Genomic DNA, 9,758 nt, shown 5'->3' with positions numbered 1-9,758 from the left:
GTTGGCTATGTTTGGGACAAAACACACAAAAAGTCAAAAAAAAATCTTTAGATATGTGATTTTTTCTCAATTATTTTGTTGTTTCCATTACAGAACATACAAATCATGAAGAATAAATGTTGAAAATTTCAACAAAATCTATTATGCTTTCAATATTTTAAATTTTGAACAAATATACATTTTATCTAAAAGATAGTAGCATCCTTTATATTTTACATTTTTTATTAGAAATAATAATAATTGTGGTTGATAGGAATTATTTGACCAATAATTGCAAATATTATTGGCAGGCATAACCACCTATAATTAGTAAACACGGTAAAATATGCATGGTTGAACAGACGTGCCACATTATCATTTCACTATGCATTGGTCAAAATTTGCATAAAATGATGGTTTGGCATCAAAATTACTAAACCAATTTAGCCCTTTATTTAGGCATCAAATTCTTCCCTATATAGCCAAACATTTGAGGTGATCTTTCTCAAAACAAAGTTTAGATATCCCAATCTTTGTAAATTCAGTTTAAAATGGCTCTTGAATTAGTGCTTGACATGAAGGGTGGCAATGGAGATTCTAGTTATGCTAACAATTCATCACCTCAGGTATGTAATTGTGAGAAATATAAATCAAAATATTACAGTCAACCCTAAACCTAAAATTTTCTCGGCACTAACAATTACCAAGTGCCAATTTTTCTCGGCACATGAAGGTGCCAAGTGGCAATGTGCTCCACACATGAAGGTGTCGAGTGACAGTTTGCTCGACACAAAATATTACTGAGTGACAGGCAGTAGGTGCTAAGTTAGCTCGGCACTTAAAAGAAAAAAAATACTTGGCAATCACTACAACGTGATACAGAGGATGCCGAGTGTTCTGTTTCATATACTTAATATTTTTATCACTTAAATTGGAGAGCCAAGATGAAGTATTCAATAATAAACTTCTCAAAAAAAAATGAATAGAGGAAGAGCAATGGATTCAAGTATTCCTACTTGCTTTCTATTCAACTTTGATTAAAAACATTACAAAATCTGGGAGCATTCATCTTCAACTAGAAATCCCTAAAATAACACTAAATTGGTAAAACTTCAAACTTCAATGAACTTTAAATTTGCAACTCTAATGGTTGCATACAATGGTGCCTAGAGAATCACTACTTCAATAGGACAAAACCAACAATAGCAAACTTACAGAGTGAACAAGGGAAACACTTGCCAATTGGATCTGTTGATCTCTTTCTTTTTAATTTGCTCTGCTTTGCAACTTCTATCTTCTCTGCTCTGTTGAACTGACTCTCTAAATGAATAAATGTAGAAAATGCTCCTTTTGTCATATTCCATTTTCCCTCTCAACATTCAAATTTCAAAATCACCTACCAAAATAAATGCCTGTCGTCCATGGATGCTTGCGGGAAACAAATTGATGGGGTAGATGAACATGGGGCTCGAGAACAACCTACAGGCTCTCAATGTTCAATTTCCAACACTCCCCCTTTGTCCTGAGACCCACAAACAAGGATCGCTAGTGATCCAAATCAACTACACCAAGACACGCTCTTAGGTGTACAAAACTTCCAATGCCTAATGGCTTTGTGAAAATATCTTCTAGCTACTGCTCAGACCTAAAAAATTTCATCTTGATATCCCCATTCTCCACCAACTCTCTGATGAAGTGATATCTGATCTCAATATGTTTTCTTTTCCCATGGAAGACTGGATTCTTGGACAATATAATTGATGAAATATTGTCACAATAAATTGTGGTTCCATCCTCTTACCTTTCATTCAAATCTATCAAGATCCTTCTTAGCCAAATTGCTTGACATGCTACTACATTTGCTGCTATGTATTCAGCCTCTACTATAGCTTGAGCAACAATAGGTTGCTTCTTGGATGCCCATGAAATTGCACCCGATTCCATATGAAAAATGTATCTGGAAGTGCTCTTCCTATCATCTATACTTCTAGCCCAATCACTATTAGTATAACCCACCAACTTGAAATCATTATTTGCAGTATACAAAATTCCAAATCTCTTGGTACCTTTCACATACCTTAGGATCCTCTTTCCCACTTGCCAATGGGAATCTGTTGGTGTTTCCATAAATCTGGAAATCAAACTTACTGCATGCATTAGGTTTGGCTGAGTTGCAATCAAATACATTAAACTTCCAACCATACTCTTGTATAGTGTTGGATCCACTCTCTTCCTAGAGTCTTCCTTGCTCAACTTCAAAGCTACTGCTATTGGTGTTGGGGCTGCCTTACTATTCTGTATTTTAAATCTCTCCAAGATCTGCCATGCATACTTTTCTTGAGTGATGAAGATGCCATCATGCATTTTTTTAACTTCTATGCCTAGAAAGTATTTCAAGAGACTTAGGTCTATCATTTCAAATTAATTTTTCATGGCCTCTTTGAACTAACCAATTAGATCCTTGTCATTACCAGTAAAAATCAAATCATCTACATACAAGACAACAATCAACACATTTCCATTTTCTGCCTTGATGTAGAAAGTAGGCCCACCATTGCTTTTGCTAAAGTCATTGCTCATCAAATATGAGTCAATCCTACTGTACCATGAGCTTGCTTGAGCTCATAAAGAGCTCTCTTTAATCTATATACTTTATTCTCTTCACCTGCAACTTCATAATTAGGTGGCTGCTCCACATATACTTCTTCTTTCAATACACCACTTAGGAAAGTAGACTTCACATCCATTTGAAATACCTTACATTTGTGATGAGCTGCAATTGCTATGATAGCATGCATGGTTTCCATTCTTGCAATAGAGGCATATGTCTCATTATAATCTCTACCATACTATTGTTTGTAGCCCTTAACTACTAGCCTTTCCTTATGCCTATCAATCTTGCCTTCAACATTGCATTTGGTCTTGTAGACCCATTTCACTCTAATCACTTGCTTCTTGGGAGGCAATTCAATTAGCTCCTATGTCTCATTTTTTTCTATAGCATCTATTTCATCATCCATGGCCTTAGACCATTTCTTCTCCTTAATAGCTTCTTCAAAATATATTGGATCACTATGAGAAAATAATGAAAAATTAACACTCTCATCATAATCTTCATACCTTTCATCTTGGTATATCTCCCTAAGACTCCTTGTCTTTCTTGGTAATAGGGATGAGAGTGTGGGATCAAAATCTTCACTACTACTACTTTACCAACTACTTTGGTCTTCACTGGTACTCGACACTGGTACTCGGTCATGCCTAGAGGAGCTTGACAATGACTGAGGTTGCTTGCCTTTTCTTCTATTTGCTCATTCTTCTTACTGTTCATTAGCATCTTCTTCACTCATAATTGGCACTTTACTTGAAGTTCTCAGTGACTCATAAGTTGGACCATACCAAGAGTGATTTTCAAAAAATTCCACATATGTTGAAAGAATCATCTTATTATTTAATGGGTCATACAATCTATATGCCTTTGATTCTAAGATGTACCCTGTGAAGATGCACTTCACACCTTTTTCATCTAATTTTTGCCTTTGCTCTTTAGGCATATGTGCATATGCAACACATCCAAACACTCTTAGGTGTTCAACTGTCCATCTTCCTCATGACCATACTTCCATTGGAATTCTATCACAGACTGTCTTTATAGGACACCTAGGTAAACTGTCATTGCCACAACCTCTCCCCAAAATTCAGTTGGCAGACCTTTCTCTTTCATCATGCTCCTTGCCATTTCAACAATGGTCTTGTTCTTTCTTTCAGCCACTCCATTCTATCGTGGTGTATAGCTGGTTGTGAGCTCTTTCTCTATAGCATGTTTCCTGCAAAAGTTTATAAAATAATTGGAGGTATACTCCCCTCCTCTATCTGATCTTAGGACCTTGATATAGTGTCCACATTCTCTTTTAGCCTGGGCTTTGAACTCAAGAAACTTATCAAATTCTTCAAATTTAGATTTCAAAAAATAAACCCATGTCGTACGACTAAAATCATTAATGAATGTCACAAAATAAGTACTCCCCCCAATGGAAGTAACTTGCATAGGACTGACTAGGTCAGTATGCACTAACTCTAATGGATATCTAGCCCTCCTAGAATTTCTAGAATTAAAGGGAAGCCTATGTTGCTTACCCAAAATACAAGCCTCACACTTGTCACATGAATTTCTTATGCATGGTAAACCTTCTACCATTTTTTTTTTGGCAACAAATTTAAACCAACATAGCCAAGATTACCATACTTGAGGTGCCATAGCCATGAGGGGTCTTCAATCACACTCCTTACAGCTGATTGTGTGGGAGGTGCAACACTAACTTGAGATGAGAAACACGTCCCAATCCTCAAGGGAAACATTCTATTCTTTGTCATTTGAAATGTTGCAAGTAAATTCTTGCTCCCATCTTTTTCTTGAATGATACACCTGTTAGTCTCCATTAGCACTTTGTATCTATTTTGAATGAGCTAACCAATGCTCATCAGATTATGCTTCATACCAAGGGAAAAATACACATTTTGTATTTCTTTTTTCTCACCTTACTTGGTGCAGACCATAATAGATCATTTTCCCACTACTGGTAGGGTTCCATTATTACCAATTTTAATCTCAAATTTGAAACTCTTGTCAATGAATGAAAACAAAGTTTCATTACCACTCATGTGGTTGCTACATCCACTATCAAGGTACCAAACCTCAGGGCTTCCTTCTTCACCAACATTACACATGATGAAGGTAGTGGCATTGTCTCCACTTCCCATGTTCACATCAGCCACATTTTCTTGTCCTGACTGATCATTTTGCTTCTTCCAGCATTCACTTGCATAATGCCCATATTTATAATAGTAGTAGAATTCTAAATTACTCTTATTTGAGTTGTAGTTTTTCTTACCTCCTCTTGAAGTATTTTGTAAGCTACTTGCTCTATCTGCTCTTCTTGAGCTTTCTGTTGCAGCATTTCTTTGTCCCCCATTACCTTAGCCTCTGCCTCTGGAGTTTTTTTTTGAGCCATTTTTTCCTCACTCCCTTCCTCTTGGATTTAACTGAGCCTTGAATGCTTACTCTTGAGAAGAAGAAGATGTAGATCTGTTGATCCTATGTTCATGGGTTTGAAGAGTACCCATCAACTCATCCATTGTCAAAATAGTGAGTTCTTTTGCCTCTTCTATGGTCATGACCAAATTTTCATATTTATGAGGTAAACTCCTCAATATCTTTTCCACTATCCTTTGCTCTTGATAGTCTTATCCATTTGATTTCATTTGATTAATCACATTTGAGGTCCTTGAACTAAAATCTGCAATTGATTCATTTTCTTTCATCTGAAGGTTCTCAAATTCCCTCCTTATATTCTGTAGCTTTATTGTGCACACTTTATCAGTCCCCTTGAAGTTTATCTCAAGGATATCCCATGCTTCAGTTGCATAATTTTTTGTTGCAATCTTGGAGAATACTATCTCTGTCATTGCTGCTTCAATAAGACTTAATGCCTTTGCATCTCTTCTCCTTGACTCTTCAAATGAGTCTTTTGTGCATTTGTGAGTGCAACATACTAAGTTGGGTCTGTAACATCATTGAACCCATTAATTACAAACTCTCATAAATCATTTGCAACCATAATGGTTTTCATCTACTTTTTCCATGTATCATAATTTTTCCCATTAAAGAATGGTGGTTGCTGCCATATATTTCCTATATCTATTGCCATGTCAAATGTCACAAGAAAATAAATGCCCTAACTCACTATGGATGTGGGGACTCAAAGCTCTGATACCATGTGAGAAATATAAGTCAAAATATCACAATCAACCCTAAACGTAAAATTTGCTCGGCACTAACAATTGCCGAGTGCCAATTTTGCTCGACACATGAAGGTGTCGAGTGGCAATGTGCTCAGCACGTGAAGGTGTCGAGTGATAGTTTTCTTGGCACAAACTATTGCCGAGTGACAAGCAATCGGTGTCAAGTTAGCTCAGCACAAGAAGAGCTCGGCACTCAAAAGAGAAAAAATGCTTGGCAATCACTACAACTTGATACAGAGGATGCCAAGTGTTTTGTTTCATATACTTAATATTTTTATCACTTAAACTAGAGATCCAAGCATTAAAAGGATTAAAAGTATTAAAAATTTTGGGAGCATTCGGCTTCAACCAGAAAACCCTAAAATAACCCTAAACTGGTAAAACATCAAACTTCAATGAACTTTAAACTTGCAGCTCTAATGGTTGCATACAATGGTGCCTGGAGCAATCAGTGCTTCAACAGGACAAAACCAACAATAGAAAACTTATAGAGTGAAAAAGGGAAATACTTGCCAACTGGATCTATTAATCTCTTTCTTTTTGCTTTGCTCTACTCTGCAACTTCTATCTTCTCTAGTCTGCTGAACTGACTCTCTGAATGAATGAATGTAGAAAACATTCCTTTTGTCATATTCCATTTTCCCTCTCAACATTCAAATTTTAAAATCACCTACCAAAATAAATTTCTTCCATCCATGGATGCCTATGGGAAACAAACTAATGGGGTAGATGGGTGTGGGGCTTGAGGACAACCTATAGGCTCTCAACATTCAATTTCCAATAGTAATAAGCTTGCCCTTCAAATTCTTTCAGCATTTACCCATAATTTTGCTTCAAATTTCGCTTGAGTTGCAAATCCTTGAGCTCAAAACCTTTTTGACAATTAAATGTTATTGAACATATTGCCAGCTTTGATTAAGTTCAGTTTTATCAAATCTAAACCTAGATTTTTGAAAATTTTGTGGAGCAGTTAAAGATAATTCAAGCTGTTAGACCAATTCTCGAGCATGGAATTTATGAGAATATGAGAGTGAAGTTTGGTGTGGGTGACATTTTTAGGATGGAAAATATTGGTTGTGGCATTGGTAAAAACACTCTTGTGGTGGCAGATACCATTGTCAATGCCATCCAACGCTTACTTGATGAATAGGAGATGCTTGAATTTGAGGTTTATTTCATAGATCTCCCCTCTAATGATTTCAATTCACTTTTACAAATGTTGCCTCAACCTTCGGATAGGAATGGTGTGGTTATGAGGCCTTATCTTCCAGCGGTTGTCCGTGGATTGCACTTCGTACATCTCTTCTCACAAAAAACTCTCCATTTTTGTCACTCTTCTATGAGTCTCTACTGGCTTTCACAGGTGAGAAATAAACAAAATATAATGGATCCTCCCTACAAACTGTACAGTTGATTTATTTTAGTATTTAATTTTCATGATTTGCATAGATCTGCATAGTTTGTAGTCCACGACAATTAGAAAATTCTTTAAAAAATCACTACCAAAAAAAAGTTTGACTTTATTTTATCTTTAATCAATTTTGATCAGCCTGTCCTAATATAACTTCCTTCGTATATGAATATGATACTTTTGGCTCATAATCATACTATGTAAATGTAGGTTCTAGAGTTTGTTCAAGAGAGAAGATCTCCTCGTGTTTATGTTTCAAGAGATTGCAAGGAGGGTGTGGTAGAGGCGTATGTCAAGCAATTTGATAGAGACTTGACAGCATTTTTAAGAGGGTGGGCAGAAGAGATGGTAGAGGGGGAATGCATTTTCATATCTCTCATTGATCGTAATGACAACACTTATATAATGGAGGACCAAGGAGCATTGAGACAAAATGCGTGCCATTTAGAATATGCATTTGAGGCACTCATTAAGTAGGTATAGATAGTGGATGATCTCCCAATTTTTGTAAATTCTATAAGTAAAAGGTTTTTAATGTTTGAAACAAGTTTGTTTGGAACAATCCAATGATTGTCCTTAGTTTGGGTATTCATCTATTAGCTAACTACATCCTTGTATATGTATATTTCATAAATTCGCATTTTTGTGATGATAACGAGGGATTATTACAGAGGAGAAATCAGAATCATTCAACTTACCTTGGTTCAATCCAAATACAAAAGAGGTGGAGACCATTGTGAAGAGAGAGGGTTCATTTGTAATAGTAAGCATGAAGATTGTGGGAGAAATTCATGCACATCCTACTTCAGAGATGAAAAGAGGCGAAGAGAAGATGTTTGGAAGAATTGTAGCAAACCAGTATAGAGCACTATTTGAAAATATTGTGGAAGCTCATCTAGGATGCAAGAGACTGACAGATAAATTCTTCTTGAAGATTGCTGAAAGAGCTTCTATTGAATTTGAAGAGTATCTCTCTAGAAAAATAGAGTTGATTGTTGCCTTTTCTAAAAGAAAAGGAGGACCCAATAAAAATAGTTAGCAAGGGACGCAAAGCGTCATAGTTCCTGCCTAAAATGTTAGTAAAATGTTAGTAATTTAGAGTATGTAAAACTGGAACTATAGATAAGGAGAGGGAAGAAGAAGAGAAGTAGATAGGGACATAGAAAGAAGTAGAGAGAGGTGAAGCCTGAAAGTGGGAGGGAAAGATATAAGAAGAAATATCGCAAAGAGGAAGAGATGAAGACTAAGAATAGAAAATTATAAATGGAAAACTATGGAGAGATTAAAAAATAGTAGTTGTGAAAGATTTAGAAATGGAGGGAGAAATATGAAATAATATTTAATTAAAGTAATTGGAGTAGTTAAATAGTTCAAAATAATCTTTATTAAAGGTTAATATAATTATAAATCTATTATTATTATTTTAAATTTTAGAAATCAATAATCTTTTTTATATATAACCTTTGATTTAAATGATTTCATTTTTTTTCTATATTACTAATTTTAATTTTAATTGCAATTGTAATTTTATTTTATTTTTATTTTATAAAATAATTTCTTTTCAAATTAATTATAAATATTCAAATTTTAATTATAAATTTAAGTGTAATATAATTAAATATTATACAATTATTATTGTTGTTGTTATAAACAATGTGTTTCCTTCAAAATTTCAAACCAGTATGAAATGGATGAATAAATTTAAACAAAAACATTTCTCTATTTGTCTATTGCAAGCTTTTTGGATTGAAACAAATGCACTTTTTGTTATATTGAGAATACTTTTATTTATACTTTTATTTATTTTTGCATTTCACCTATGATCCAGGCACACAAAACAAAACAGAGAGAAGAAAATAATCAATTTCTTCTGTGAACCATAGCTATTTATTTATAGTTCAGTTTAGAAATAAGAAGCTATGATATTTGGTGAAAAGTGCATGTCTCTAGGCTTCCACATCTTGCACAACTATTGTAAACTTGGCACCTTATCATCTTATGTTTGGAAAAGAGGCATCGACAACTGGCTTTTATGCAAAAGAGTATAAACAAGGTTCGACGTGATATTTGGAATGAGAGTGTCAATTATAATACACACCATATAAAGATGACTTGTATATTGATGGAATCCAAGAGAGATGAGCTCGTCATCTTCAAACCCCGTATCCAAATACTCCTCCTCGTCTTATAAGTCTTAATTAAGCCGAGAGTTGTTCTACAATGGCAGCAATCTTCAATGTAAACATTTTTCATTTTGAAAAAAAAGTGGCATTCATTTACATGTCAGAAAAACAAAATAGGAATAGACTAAATATAATTAAAATCGTAAAAATTACAGAGAAGAAATGGAAGTAAAAATGAGATAGATTAGGAGTCTCGAATCATTTTCTCATGCCTCTTAGACTCACATAAATATGCGATGATGAAAATTATGGGATTGTGAAAATAGACTCCTCAATAAGGATATCTCTTGACTTATTTTATATATATAATATATATACAAGCTAATTATATGGTGTTAGAGGAACATGGCCCGCCCCAAAGGCTTCGATGTGTATCTGATCTA

General features: G+C 34.7%; 1 pseudogene across 1 annotated transcript in view; it reads left to right on the top strand.

Moving 5' to 3' along the window:
• Window positions 1-530: 530 nt before the first annotated feature.
• The window catches only part of LOC149558827 (uncharacterized), a 65,088-nt pseudogene continuing 55,860 nt past the window's right edge, over window positions 531-9,758 (top strand). The window contains exons 1-5 of the transcript XR_016364739.1: window positions 531-605; window positions 6,749-7,144; window positions 7,403-7,665; window positions 7,773-7,777; window positions 7,852-8,226. The product of XR_016364739.1 is annotated as an uncharacterized LOC149558827 (transcript). The remainder of the gene's footprint in view (window positions 606-6,748; window positions 7,145-7,402; window positions 7,666-7,772; window positions 7,778-7,851; window positions 8,227-9,758) is intronic.

This window comes from Cupressus sempervirens, chromosome 5 (assembly GCF_028749045.1).
Source record: "Cupressus sempervirens isolate cs-2001-9-10 chromosome 5, ASM2874904v1, whole genome shotgun sequence".
Classification (NCBI taxonomy): domain Eukaryota; kingdom Viridiplantae; phylum Streptophyta; class Pinopsida; order Cupressales; family Cupressaceae; genus Cupressus; species Cupressus sempervirens.
Note: the sequence above shows the minus strand (reverse complement) of the source record. Positions and strands in the feature narration are given on the sequence as shown.